Source organism: Pan troglodytes, chromosome 13 (assembly GCF_028858775.2).
Source record: "Pan troglodytes isolate AG18354 chromosome 13, NHGRI_mPanTro3-v2.0_pri, whole genome shotgun sequence".
NCBI classification, from domain to species: Eukaryota; Metazoa; Chordata; class Mammalia; order Primates; family Hominidae; genus Pan; species Pan troglodytes.
Window position 1 is genome coordinate 26325720 of NC_072411.2, and position 14178 is coordinate 26339897.

Below are 14178 nucleotides of genomic sequence, written 5' to 3' on the forward strand. Positions count from 1 at the left end.
ACCAGGATACATGCATCTTCTTTTTTTTTTTTTTTTTTGATGGAGTTTCGCTGTTGTTGCCCAGGCTGGAGTGCAATGGCACGATCTCGGCTCACCACAACCTCTGCCTCCCGGGTTCAAGAGATTCTCTTGCCTCAGCCTCCCAAGTAGCTGGGACTACAGGCATGCGCCGCCACACCCAGCTAATTTTTTGTATTTTTAGTAGAGATGGGGTTTCACCATCTTGGCCAGGCTGATCTTGAACTCCTGACCTCATGATCCACCCACCTCGGCCTCCTAAAGTGCTGGGATTACATGCGTGAGCCACTGCACCCGGCCTTTTGATACATGCATCTTCTACCAGCGTATCTCTTGCCCTATTTTATAAGTTGTGGGGAGGGCAATGCCTAGCCCAAAGAAGTTTTTAATTTGGTTTTAAAAATGAAAGAATTCATGAAAACTTATATATATATAAATATATATGTATATATATGTGTGTATATATACATATATGTGTATATATAATTTACATGTATATGTGCATATAGGTGCATGTGTATATATCATACACACATGTATAAATTATGTAAAAAATGACTAATTTTTTTATGAAAATAGACTTTTTAGTGAAAAGCTTAGAAATTCAGTATTCTAAGAATGCATTGGTTCCATGTTTATCCCTAGTATTCTTTTTCTCTTTGTTTCTTTCCTCTAGACCCAGAATCCGTAGCCAGCATGATGAGTTCAGAGACCTGGCCCCTACCCTGGGAGTAGCACATTCAGTCAGAGAGGTTTAGGTGGATTCATCCAAATACTTTAATCCCAGAGCTCTGTCCTACAAAAACCAACAGGCTTGCTCAACTGTAGCAGTCAACAAGAATTCATGGTGCTTGGTTGGACTGCATACATATTATCTTTTTCCTTTAGAAAGCTGTGAATTCCTTGGCTGTTTTATTTTTGAAATAAATGTGTCAATTCCATTTTTCTGCCATTTCTGCTACTTCTTTTCTCTATAGAAACCTGGATTTGTTACTGAGCTTTAGGTATAAAACAGGTTTATTAAGCTTAATTGTTTTACTATTACCATAGTAACCATTGTATTTCCGTCACAGTAACTCTGAACTGTAAGCCAGTAAGCCATTGGTCCTGATGGTAAGGATAGAAACCCACCTCCCTGCACCTCAGATTCTACACCTCAGAGAATTTCCAGGCTCTAATTCCTTCAATTATGCCCCTTCTTTCTAGCATTTTAAGTGCCCCTCTCTGATTTTTTTTCAAACTCATACCATGGTGGTCTTGATTCAACAATGAAGTCACAGTAGGCATTGCAGTGGTTATTTTATCAATCCACACAATTTACAGATTGCTCCTGATAAAGCTCTAAAGAGTTTTCACAATGTGTTTATTCTGAAAACTACTCTCTACATAGCCCAGTATTTTTCCAATACAAACAAATTTTAACCAACATTACAACAACAAAAAATTTTGATGTGCATTGAAATAGCTAGTCAAATTGGCCTCACAGTAGCAATAAAATAATCTGAGATAATAGTTTTGTGTGATTTTTTATTTCATGCGTAATTTATTTATGAGTAAGCAACATATATTTTACATTGTTCCTCATGTCATTGTATGTTTTAATACTGTGAAGTTTACTCTGAACTCTTTGGATCCCAATCTTAAGTCTAATCAAATCAAAATAAATATATAGAACAGCTCAATATATGACACATAGTAGGCACTTAATAAATAGTACCTATTTTATTAACATGATTATTTCCTTTTTAATACTATTATGTGAATATATTCTAGATAGAAACTTTTAGAATCTTATATAACACATATAATGCCAATTATATGTGTTAAGTCAAGTTTAGCCTAAAGATGCCTCCTTCCATATTTTAAGTTCAACCTAAAAGTTTCTCTGTACATTGTGAACTATAACCTACACAGAGGCGTAAACAGACTGTAGTCTACTCTTGTGCCAATCAATCACTGAGCTTTGGTTCATCAAAGGTGGTCAATGTTCAAATCATGTTCAAATAAGGCAAATGCTGAGCTGTAAACAATATGGCTGTTTCTGTACCTCACATCCACTTTCTGTATCACTTTCCTTTTTCTGTCCATAAATCTTCTTCCCCCATGTAGCTACACTGGAGTCTCAGTGAGCCTGCTCTGGCTTGGGAGATTGCCCAATTCATGAATTGTTCTTTGCTAAATTAAACTTTGTTAAATTTAATTTGACTAAGCGTTTTTTGTTTTGTTTTGTTTTTTCCTCATGGTAAGGGCATAGAAATGCAGAGGGCTAACCCAATAAAGAGAGGAATCAAATATGGGAGAAAATAGTTTTAGATACAATGAAAAATTGAAATAATAGTTAACTCTTAACACTTGAAGTTCTCATAGTATGACGGTAGGTAAGAAACCATGGAGAGGAATTGTTCTGAGGGATTTCTCATCGTCATTCATGTAGCCGTTGAATTTGTAAAAATGTATTCTATTTTACAGATGCTAAAACTAAGGATCAGAGCTATCAGGGAAATTAGGCAGCCAGTGAAAAACTGAACTAAGTCTGAAACAGATTTGTCTTATGCCCAAGTCCAAAGCATAACTTAGCCCTGGAGCAACAGAGTGAGTTATCTGTGCAAGCACCTCACCATGTCAACTCTGGGGGCAACTCTGTCAGTCTCTCCTGCAAATTGGGGCATGAGGAAGAGTCTGTTTAATCTGCAATAGTATCCAAGAGGCAATGATTGGGTACAAATCATCAATAGTGACAATTCCTCTCTAAGGTAGGTTTCTAGTTGGATACAACAGCAATCAGTGTCAGCTGAACAATGATCATTTACACTGAATAGTGAAACAGTACCACTGGAAAAATCATCAGGTTTATAGACCAGCAAGCTGAGTGCGTAAAATGTTACTGTAATGATCCATGCCAAACTCTCTCTACAATCCATGCCAAAGTCTCTCTTCTGTCAGTTATCTGTTTGCCTATATCACCCTGCAACATATTATGCCCTGTGGGACAATGGCTTTGTGTTCAAATGACACATGCTCAGCCAAACAGTGTTAAATACATTTCTCAACACTGAAATTCTCTGGCATCCTTAATAGCTATATATCCACAATGTGAAGCAATTTTCTAAATTTTGTGAGAAGAACACCTGTGAAATATTGTTAGAGGATGTGTATTCATTACTCAGAAACAGAAATCCTCCTTCAATATTTGACCTAAGTGATTTAATATTTAAATCTTTCATTTATGTTACAATTCTATTTTGTTTAGATTCTTTCTTTGAGTATATTCTAGTAACAAGTTTTGAGCTTGTCCTGGAGGAGTTACCCTGGATCACTTCATATTATTTCAAGTCAAAAGGGAAAGACAAATGTAGCCAAGATAACTGAGACTATCAAAACTGCAAATTCAAGAGGCATTGACTTGAAGTTAAGAGTTGAGAACATAGGGCCAGGCGTGGTGGCTCACGCCTGTAATCCCAGCACTTTGGGAGGCCAAGGCGGGAAGATCATGAGGTCAGGAGATTGAGACCATCCTGGCTAACACGGTGAAACACGCTCTCTACTAAAAATACAAAAAATTAGCCGGGCGCAGTGGCGGGCGCCTGTAGTCCCAGCTACTCGGGAGGCTGAGGCAGGAGAATGGTGTGAACCTGGGAGGCGGAGCTTGCAGTGAGCCGAGATCGCATCACTGCACTCCAGCCTGAGGGACACAGCGAGACTCTGTCTCAAAAAAAAAAAAAAAAAAAAAAAAAGACTTGAGAACATAGAGGTCAAATAAGCACCCAAGCTATAGTCACAGGAGGTAGAAAAACGATCACCAAACCTTTTTGATTGCATATTCTATAAGAAAAACAAGTACATTCACCTCCAACATACAGGTACTCCTGTTCAGATATATTATGTATGCAAATAAACAAATAAATTAACAAGGTTTAAAGTTGAGCTAAAGATAAAATAAACAATGTATATTTTAATAACTTGCCATTCATTTTTGCTTTCTGTTATCATTAGCTAGTAACTTAAGGGCACAATATACTCAAGGCAATGTTTATTCTTCATAATAATGATAGCAAAAATATATTTTAGCCTTCCAGGTAATTTTAATACTTAGTGGACAAGTGACAATGATGAGAGTGTATCAGAAAAGGGAGAGATATCATCATTGCTATTGTCTTATAATTTACTTATGTTTACATTTAGCACAAGTAAATGTTAAGTACATTTACATTATTGTTTTTAATCCACAGTCTCATAGCAGCAATCTAGTTTGTGAAGATTTGTGTACATCAGATACAGTAATATGTTCTGCAATCCAAATGACAGGACACAAGCCTCTGATCATGATGGAGGCAGGAGGCAGAGATAGAGGCTCTAGGCAGAGAGAGACAGGTTCCTGGTGAAACCCCACCTTTAAGCCAAAAAGCCTAAAACCCGGGGCCCAAAGTGAGAACTTCTATTCCTGTTTGCCCACTCTCTCCAGATTGGTTCTTTGTGAATAATACCTTTTCACCAACCAAATGTTGCCTTTTCCAAAACTACCTATGGGCTGCCCCATCCCCGCCATCCTGTGCCTATAAAGACCCCATACTCAGTTGGTAGAGGGGAGAGATGGCTTATGTTCAGAGAGAAGATGGCCAGGCTTTGGGGAAGAAAAGACAGCTTGACTTCGGGGAAGAGACAGCCAGACTTTAGGGAGAATTATCTACCCTTCCTGTCCCCTCTCCAGCTCCCCTTACACGGAGAGCCATTCCCACCACTCGATAAAATTATTTGCCTTCACCATCCTTCAAGTGCCCCCACAAAAGCATTTTTCTTGTACACTGGACAAGTGTTCAGGATCCACCAAGTGTGGGTACCCAAAACAAGGCCGTCACACCAGCCCTTTGCCCTTGCTGGTGGAGGGCAGCCACCCCATGCAATGAAGCAAGGGGTTAACTGAGCTGTTAACACACAGCTGTCCAGAGGCAGTGGAACTAAAGGAGCATTGTAACACTCGCTCTGGGTCCTTGGGGCAGGTTGCAGGCATTCGCTGCCCTGACCTGGGTGCTGCCGCCAGAGCTTGCTCCTGCTGGCACCTGGAGTGGCTGGCCAAGTCTCACACTTGCTCATTTGTCACTGGTCTGGTCATGGGCCCCGCAGGGAACTTGCTCCTGTGTGAGTGCCCGTAGTGGCCAGCCGGGTTCTGCACTCACTCGCTCACGTGCTCCCTCCCGCAAGGGGTTGAGCATGGCAGGCAAAGTAAAAGTTTGCCCCCATCTCAAGTCCCATGAACAGCCTGAGAAAAATCCTGCATCAGTCAGGAAGGGCGAGGAGGGAACTCTGGTGAAGCTGTCTGTGCCCTGGACTGACTTCCTGCTGGGCACGCCTCACCCATCCTGTGTCACCTGGCACTGATAGGCAGGAGAACCTGCCAGAGTGCCGTTGTCAGCCCATGCTAACCCACTTAAGATTATTTTCTGCTCTATAAGTTGACTTAAACTATAAAGTGCTGTTCAAGTATTTTGTTCCAGGACATCAATAAATAATCTTAAATTCTTCCTGGGACTCTGTGGCAGGCTGATAATGGCTCTCAAAGATGGGTCTATATCGTTATCTCAGCAATGTGTATTACCTTATTTGGAAAAAGGATGTTTGAGGTATAATTAAGTTAAGGATCTTGAGATGAGACTATCCTTAATTCTCTGGGTGAGCCCTAAATTCCATCCCTTGTGTCCTTCTAAGAGAGAAGCTGAGAGAGATTAGGCACATACACAGAGGAGGAGGCAACTTGGCCTGAAAGGCAGAGATTGCAGTGACGTGGCCAAAAGCCAGGTGATGCTGGCAGCCACCTGAAACAGAGAGGCAAGGGCCATATTCTTCCCCGGGGCCCTAGAGGGAGCACAGGGAGTCCTGCTGACAGCTCGATTTCAGGACTCCAGCCTCCAGCACTGTAAGATAATAAGTATCTGTTGTTTTAAACCTCAAAACTAAGTTTGAGGTAATTTGTTATGGCCGCCACAATTAAACTCACACTGGCATCAAGTGTAAATTTAGAGTCCCTGATATAGAAATCAGTAAACATATATGTAAATAAATAAGTTAATATGGGAAGGGAGGGGTCTAATTTAGCAACTTTTAAGTGGGCAATCAGCGGGGATGACTTTATGCAGGACCTGGCAAGATGGGACCTGAAAGGCCCAAGTAATAATAAGCGTCTGTGCCCTTGGGTGAAGACGCAAATGCAACGAATATGTGTCTAAGATCATATCAAAAATGTTCACGTTTTCATCATCTTATTTTCTTCTGACAACAAACATCCTAAGATTGATATACATTCCCCTTCTTATGGGGAAGAAGTGCAGGCTCAAAGATACTAAATAACATGTTCAAGATCAAACACCTTGTAGGTGCAGGCTTGGAGTTGCGGCCTGGGTCTCCTGATTCCAGGTCCAGTGTTCAAATGACATAACATCAACAGCCCTTGGCCTCCTTTTCTGAAAGAGAAGCAGTATGAATTTCAGGTCTCCCCAGGCCCATTGCAAATTCATTTTATGGTTCTAAAATGACTGCATAAATTTGTGGTAAATGCAAGTAGGAAAATGTGCTTCTATCCTGCATGGCAGAGTCCCTGGCACATGCAGAAAGTGAGTGCAATTGGCATTAATTCTTATAAGTCCCTATACTGAAATGAATTAAACATGTGACACTGCTCTCTCCTCCATTCAGGAAAATGTTAGCACAATCCCTTAGAGTACATAAACAAGGATCCCTCAGGTTTTTACTGTAATATATAAAACCAGAAATGGCCTTGAACATTCTCAGAAGCCAAAATCCTTTCTCCAAATCCTAAATATTCTTCACAATCTTTTCATCTTTGATGCTCTTTTCCAGGGACAAATTTCTGTTATCCTGTTAGCTAATTAGCATTCAGTGTGTTTCTTAAAGCGCTCAAAGAAACATTCAACTTTCATTCATTTATGACATCAGATAAAGTCATCAGAAAATGCAATCCATTCTTTCATTGTTCTAAAAGACATGCTAGGCTGCATTTCACTGAGAGAAATAGGTGTAGCAAAGCCATAACCTGCTAGTAATATCAATGACACCAGAGGGTAAGCTCTTGAATTTTTTCCAGAACTCATCATGCATTGGTGACCAAAGATTTTGAAAATGCGTTTCAAAGGTAAAAATAGGTCTTCTTCCCTCAAAACCAGGATTTTAGAATTGAAATTCCATCTGTAAATTGGTCCATCCTATCCTAACCCTGCACCTTCCACAGGCGATAGGAATGTGGCCCCAACACACAAAGGCATGTGCCCTGATAATTCCTGTCCTAAGTCCTTTCTGCTTGGCCTGCTCTCTTCCTACATTTGCTCCCATCTGACCTTGAGTCTGGTTGTCTCTCCTAGCTAAAGGCTGAGGGGCATGTCTTCATAGTTGGTGCCGGTGCCCAGTTTCTGTCTCTAGTGTTACTTGCTTCTCTCCAGGGACCTTGGCACAAAATCACATCACCACTGGGTCTTGCCTCAGCCCAGCCTACTGTCCCAAGGAATCTGATTTCTTGCTCCAAGTCACTGGTGGGGACTCTTGTCTGGTGACCTGACCACTCTGTTTGCAGACGTTTGTAGTCCTAGCCAAATTGAAGTTCTTAAGGGACTCCCAAGCTCAAAGCTTCTTAAAACACAGTTTGCCTTTTCTAGTCTATATAATATACTAAACTATAGCACCTCTCATGCCCCAGAGAATATATAATCTAGAAGGAGAGAGAGATATGTAAACGTATAAATTTGGTGCCAGTTATAAATACAGTAATAAGAAACACAGGCATAGAAGTTGTAGGAAGAAGGGAATGATCAACTACAGTTAAAGAGCAGAACCATCTTTGCTGAAGAAATTAAAATCGACTTAGTCTTTAAGCAATGATTAGGATGTTCCCAGAGAGACGAAGAAGAGAAACTTATTTACCTAATTTCAAGAGAAAACAGAGTTACAGGGCCAGAATGTGAAACTGGCTGATTGGGCAATTATAAAGCTTCAGGAATTGCTACACCAGCAAACAAGGTCATCAAAGACTGACAGCATCAGCCTGGAGGGCCTCCTGAGCTAGGATCAGAGGTTTCTTATGAAGGCTCTCAGTAGAACTCATATCAAGTATAAAGCCATTACAATGACTTTGTGAAAATGTTTCCAAGCTGCAGTTTTCAATCAAAAATTTTTTTAAAGCTTCCCTGTTTCTGAGAACTTGCATAAATGGGCAGACAAAAAGTGTAGCCCTGTTTCACAGGCTAGGTAGGGATGGCAGGCAGAGCTTTGTTAGCTTTTGGCCTCCTCTTTGCTCCCTGGTAACTCCTGGCTGCAGAATCCTACAAAACTGTAATTAACAAATGGAATTCCCATTGACTGTGCAGGTTCTTTGTTGAAAGTGTGATAACTCGATGCCTGATATTTAGAAGTTAGAGACTGGCCACTGTCTGTCTTTTTGACTGTCCTCATATGTGTTGACAGCATTGTCCAAATCTAGTGTCTGGCTCATGGTAAGCCCTAACTATGTGCTTTTTAACATTCACGTGAAAGATAAATATCATGACAGGTTCAATGCAATCAATGCAACATATGAATTTCAAAATTATGAGACCACAACAGAGGGAAACTATTTTACTGGAAAATGCATGTTCTTTGGTGTCAGCTACACCTAGATTCAAACTCCAATTCTGCCTCTAACTGGGTGTGGGACTGTGAGAAGTGTGTTCAACCTTTTTGAGTTATCATGTCTTCAAATGTAAAATTGGAATAGACACCAACATACAGATTTTTACCAATTGAGATAAAATTTAGTAACAAATACAAAGGTCAACATAGTCCAGTGATGCAGAGTACAGAGACTTGAGATATATTACCAAGGTTCAAATGCCAGCACTGCCACTTCCTAGCTGCACCTCATGTCCTTCATCTTAAAATTGGGATGATGATGGCATCTACCTTGCAGAGATTGTGTGTGAGGGTACAGTGAGTCAATATGTGTGCATCTCTGTTATAGCTGGGTCATAGTAATTGCTCTGTCAATTGTAGCCATTAATATGGGAAGGTACCTGGAATGTAAGAAATGTCAATAAAATATAGTTGGATGATGATAGAGCTTGAAGGGCTTGAGCAGGTACTTATGGGGCCTGAAGTGTCCTAGAAGTGTCCTCAAATCTTAGAATTCATAGGTTTGCACAAGACTGAATGGGATAGCCATAGAAGAGTGAAGCTGAACTGAATTCCTGGTCGACTGACAAGCAAGAGCAACTGAAACACCAAGTGTGCACTATGGGCAGAAACTGCAGTGAAAAAGCCTACTATGGAGGCCACATAAAATGATGAGAAGAGCTTTAGGATGAGTCTCCTGAAGAGACTCTCTGAGGCAACAGAGACAAAGAGCCCCAGACTGGGGGTACATCTGTTTTAAAATAGAGTATCATCTCAGTAGAAAGATGATTTGAGTCAACTACCAAATTTCTCACTATGGACATTAGTTACTTTTTAAAAAATATACTATCTTTTACAAATATGGCACTAGCAGAGAAACATAATGTAATTTCATCAATACTAAACTAGATAATGTAGATATCAAGTCCTGTAGGCAATAAGAATATTTATTTTTCCTTACCATGTATTCAACTTTACCGGGCTTTGCCATCAGAAAGTGATGTTGACAAGACTTCGCTGGTGTTCTTTGTTATAACAATTTACTTCTTTCCTTCAGAGGAGAGTTGGAGGTGTACCACATGAAGCATGAACTCTTCTTCCCTTCCTAGATTGTCAACCTATGCAATACGGATATATAAATAAAAAGCTGCAGTGAGTCATTTTCCCCAAGGCTTGAAAAATAAGATTGCTTTTATCAGAAATATATATTCTGTTTGGGAAATTTTTACTCTATATTCTGTGCAGAAGCATGAGAGAACGGTCATACAACCAAGCAGCCCTCAACAGGTACTCTACACATACATTTTTATTACTTACTAGATCCACATCTGGATGGTCCAATGTCAAATGATAGGCTTTATTCCATTCTAATCAGAGAGTAGAGCACATTTTCATAGATCAATGTACACTGGCATCTTTATTCAAGCAAATCTCTGCCTGCTGTTGGCTGCATCTCTTGCAGAGGATTCTACCTAATATGACAGGTTTCTTAGACTAAGAATGAGATACTGTCCCAACACCTTGTTGCATTCCATCACTCTATGGTCCTAGAAAATAGAGGTTAATGAAGCAAATTCTTTTTTTTTTTTTTTTTTTGAGACAGAGGGAACCACGCTCTTCTCTTTTCAGCACTTCTGTATAACTTCCACATTGTAGTCAGATCTGTGTGATTTTATTTTTTCTCCACTCCATGAAAGCTTGCTGAAAGTCTGATAGTCTAACCAATATTTATCTTTTAAAATTGTTATTCATATAGATGATTATGCATAATCATGACAAGATTGTTAATTTGGTGATAATGAAAATTATTATTATCCTCTTAAAAAGGAGAAAACTGAAACCCAAGAGAAAGAATTTTAGTAGACAAAAGGGAACCGGATGCGGTGGCTCACGCCTGTAATCCCAGCTCTTTGGGAGGCCAAGGAGGGTGGATCACGAGGTCAGGAGTCTGAGACCAGCCTGGCCAAGGTGGTGAAAACCCGTCTCTACTAAAAATACAAAAATTAGCCGGGCGCGGTGGCAGGCGCCTGTAATCCCAGCTACTCAGGAGGCTGAGGCAGGAGAGTCGCTTAAACCCGGGAGGCGGAGGTTGCAGTGAGCCGAGATCGCGCTACTGCACTCCAGCATGAACGACAGAGTGAGATCCTGTCTCAGAAAAAAAAAAAAAAAAAAAAAAAAAGATACAGAAGGGAGGAAGGGAAGTGCTGGACAGAGGAGGGCATGGTCCCTGGTTAGGGCTCCACCCCCATGGATCTGGGTGAGGACAGGCATTTCCTGACTAAATGTTGTATTTCCCAAGACCACCCTGGCCTGCCACTCCCCCATACTGTACCTATAAAAACCCCCCAAGACTCTAGCAGGCAGACACACAGGTGGCTGGAGCACATCAGCAGAAGAACACACAGGCAGCTGGACGTCAAGAGGAGCACATCAGCGGAGGAATACCCGGGTGACTGGACATGGAGAGGAACACACTGACAGGCACTGACACACTTCCAGGCCACCCACAGGCAAAGTAGAACAATGCAGAGTTTGGCTGGGGAGTTGGAGGACAGCCCTGGCCGGTGAGTGGCCTGACTCCAGGGGAACATCTTCCCATTCCATCCCTTCTGACTTCCCCTGAGCTACTGCCACTCAATAAAATCTTGCATTCATTCTCCAAGCCCACGTGTGATTCAATTCTTCCAGTACACCAAGGCAAGAACCCGGGATACAGAAAGCCCTCTGTCCTGCGACAAGGGAGAGGGTCTAAATCGAGCTGGTTAACACAAGCCTACAGACAGCAAAACTAAAAGAGCACCCTGTAACACACACCCACTGGGGCTTTAGGAGCTGTAAACATTCACCCCTAGACACTGCCGTGGGGTCAGAGCCCCACAACCTGCCTGTCTGTATGCTCCCCTAGAGGTTTGAATAGCGGGGCACTGAAGAAGCAAGCCACATTCCCATCGCACAACCCTGCGAGGGGGACAAGGGAACTTTTCCCGTTTCAAAAGTGCCATGTAATGTAACTAGCAGACAGATTTTCAGAAAACCCCATGAAATATCACTGGAACTAAGTAGAGTCTCTGGGTTGATGTCAGGGGAAAGACTGGAGTCAAGTGGCCCAGGACCCACCCCTGGCTCACCCAGGTTCTAACTGAATCCATGGACATTGGAGTCACTGATTAAAGGAGCATTAATATATGGTAGTGTTTAAGTGTGCTAGCTCAGGTGTTAGATTGCCTGTGTTCTCACCTTGTACCACTACCTCACCAGGTGGACATAGATTCATTTTCATAACCTCTTTGCCCTCGGTTATTCATGTGTTAAATAGGGATGGCACTTTTGCTAACGCTGGGGTTCTTGGAAAAATGGAATAAGATAATACATGTAAAATCTTTACAGTAATTACTGCACAATCATAAAGTCTCAGTGATTATCAACAGTGTTATTATCTCTATCATCCTCATCATTGTTGATTCCACTGGCACCCAGATTTCCACCTCCTACATTTAGGAAAAACTTAAACTGACAAGAGCAGAGACTGTGCCAAGGCCATCTATCACCTTTCTTGAATGGGGACCTTGATTTAGGGTGACTAACTGTCCCAGTTTTGAGATTGTACTGGTTTTAGTACTGAAAGTACTCATCCCAGAAAATCCTTGATTCCTGAGAAACTGGGACAGCTGCTTACCCCTGAGGAACAGCTGAATCTAACAGATTCCAATGCCCCATTCAGTCAAAAAAGAGAGACTGAAGAAAGGCAAGCTGCCCTCAGGGAACAAACTGAGAGGTGAAGCCAGCTGGGCTTCTGGGTTTACTGGGGACTTGGAGAACTTTTCTGTCTAGCTAGATTATTGTAAACGCACCAATCAGTGTTCTGTGTCTAGTTAAAGGATTGTAAATGCACCAATCAGCACTCTGTGTCTAGCTAAAAGATTGCAAATGCACCAATCAGCACTCTGTAAAAACGAACCAATCAGTGCTCTGTGTCTAGCTAAAGGATTGTAAACACATCAATTAGCACATTGTAAAAACACACCAATCAGCACTCTGTGTCTAGCTAAAGGATTGTAAATGCACCAATCAGCACTCTGTATGTAACTAAAGGATTGTAAATGCACCAATCAGCACTCTGTAAAGTGGACCAATCAGCACTCTGTAAAATGGACCAATCAGCGCTCTGTAAAACTGACCAATCAGCAGGATGTGGGTGGAGCCAAATAAGGGAATAAAAGCTGGCCACCCTAGCCAGCAGGGGCAACCCACTCAGATCCTCCTCCATGCGGTGGAAGATTTGTTCTTTTGCTTTTCACAACAGATCTTGCTGCTGCTCACTTTTCAGGTCCGCACTACCTTTATGAGCTGTAACACTCACAGTGAGGGTCTGCGGCTTCATTCCTGAAGTTAGCGAGACCACCAACCCACCAGAAGGAAGAAACTCCGGACACATCTGAACATGGGAAAGAACAAACTCCGGACACACCATCTTTAAGAGCTGTAACACTCACCGTGAAGGTCCGCAGCTTCATTCTTGAAGTCAGCGAGACCAAGAACCCACTTTGTTGAAGTCAGCAAGACCAGGAACCCACTGGAAGGAACCAGTTCCAGACACAAAAGCTTTGTTTTTTCCAACAGGGAGAAAAAGCAAAGTTTGCTGCTTCAAGGGCTGTCCAACCAGTGCTGAGCAATAAGCTTCCTAATACCACCAACTAGGGAAATCCAGGCCAGGGATACCATCAGACCCTCAGCACTCAGGCTGCTGCTCCGTGGGAGACAGGAGTGGTTGGAGAAGAGTCAGATCACTTATTTTTAAGGGAGGCCCAGTCTTGACTACAGTCGTCAAATGGGGACCCACAATTCATACATGCTTCAAGATTTCTTCAACTCATGGCTTTATGTGGTCTATAGATGCAGTATTAATTGTGGAATTGAAAGCATGAGCATATAACTCCAAAGTTACTTCAATGCAATTTTATAAAACAATTATGAATGTTGTGACCAAAAAGTCATGCCATAAATAAATGAATCCTATATTCTACATGTTTCTTTCCAAGTACCCTATGATCTCCTTGTCTCTTATCTCTTTGTTCTGTCCTTTCTTGATACAGGATATAAAATTCTTCCACTTTGCTTATTTGTTATTTCAATTTGTACTTCAAGCTGGGTGTCTTTGGCATGACATTTAAAGTAAACTTTTGTTCTTTCCAACAGGATGTATAAAATGTTTGCTACAAATTATAGGTTTGGAGGCAGGGTTTTGCTTTCTTCGTATGGCTCTATACCTTTTTGCCTTTCTAATGTTGGCTTTCTAAGTCTCTGGTCAGTTACCTGTTCCCTATACCAGGATGGTTGATAAACCCTTCTCTATTAAGAGAAAAGAGTATATTTCTGACTGGGGTTTGAGCAAAAGGTGGATCCTCCCTCTTGACAGAGCTGTGAACAAAAAAGCTGCTTCTTTTATGGTATACCCAGTGATAGTAACAATGAGGGGAATTTTGTCTGCATTAGCATTCTGTGCCTCCTGTC

General features: G+C 41.5%; 1 long non-coding RNA gene across 1 annotated transcript in view; it reads right to left on the bottom strand.

Moving 5' to 3' along the window:
* Positions 1 to 14178, bottom strand: part of LOC134807970 (uncharacterized) — a 70901-nt gene that overhangs the window by 10809 nt on the left and 45914 nt on the right. The window contains exon 3 of the long non-coding RNA XR_010149716.1: positions 9629 to 9785. This is a non-coding gene — a long non-coding RNA (uncharacterized LOC134807970). The remainder of the gene's footprint in view (positions 1 to 9628; positions 9786 to 14178) is intronic.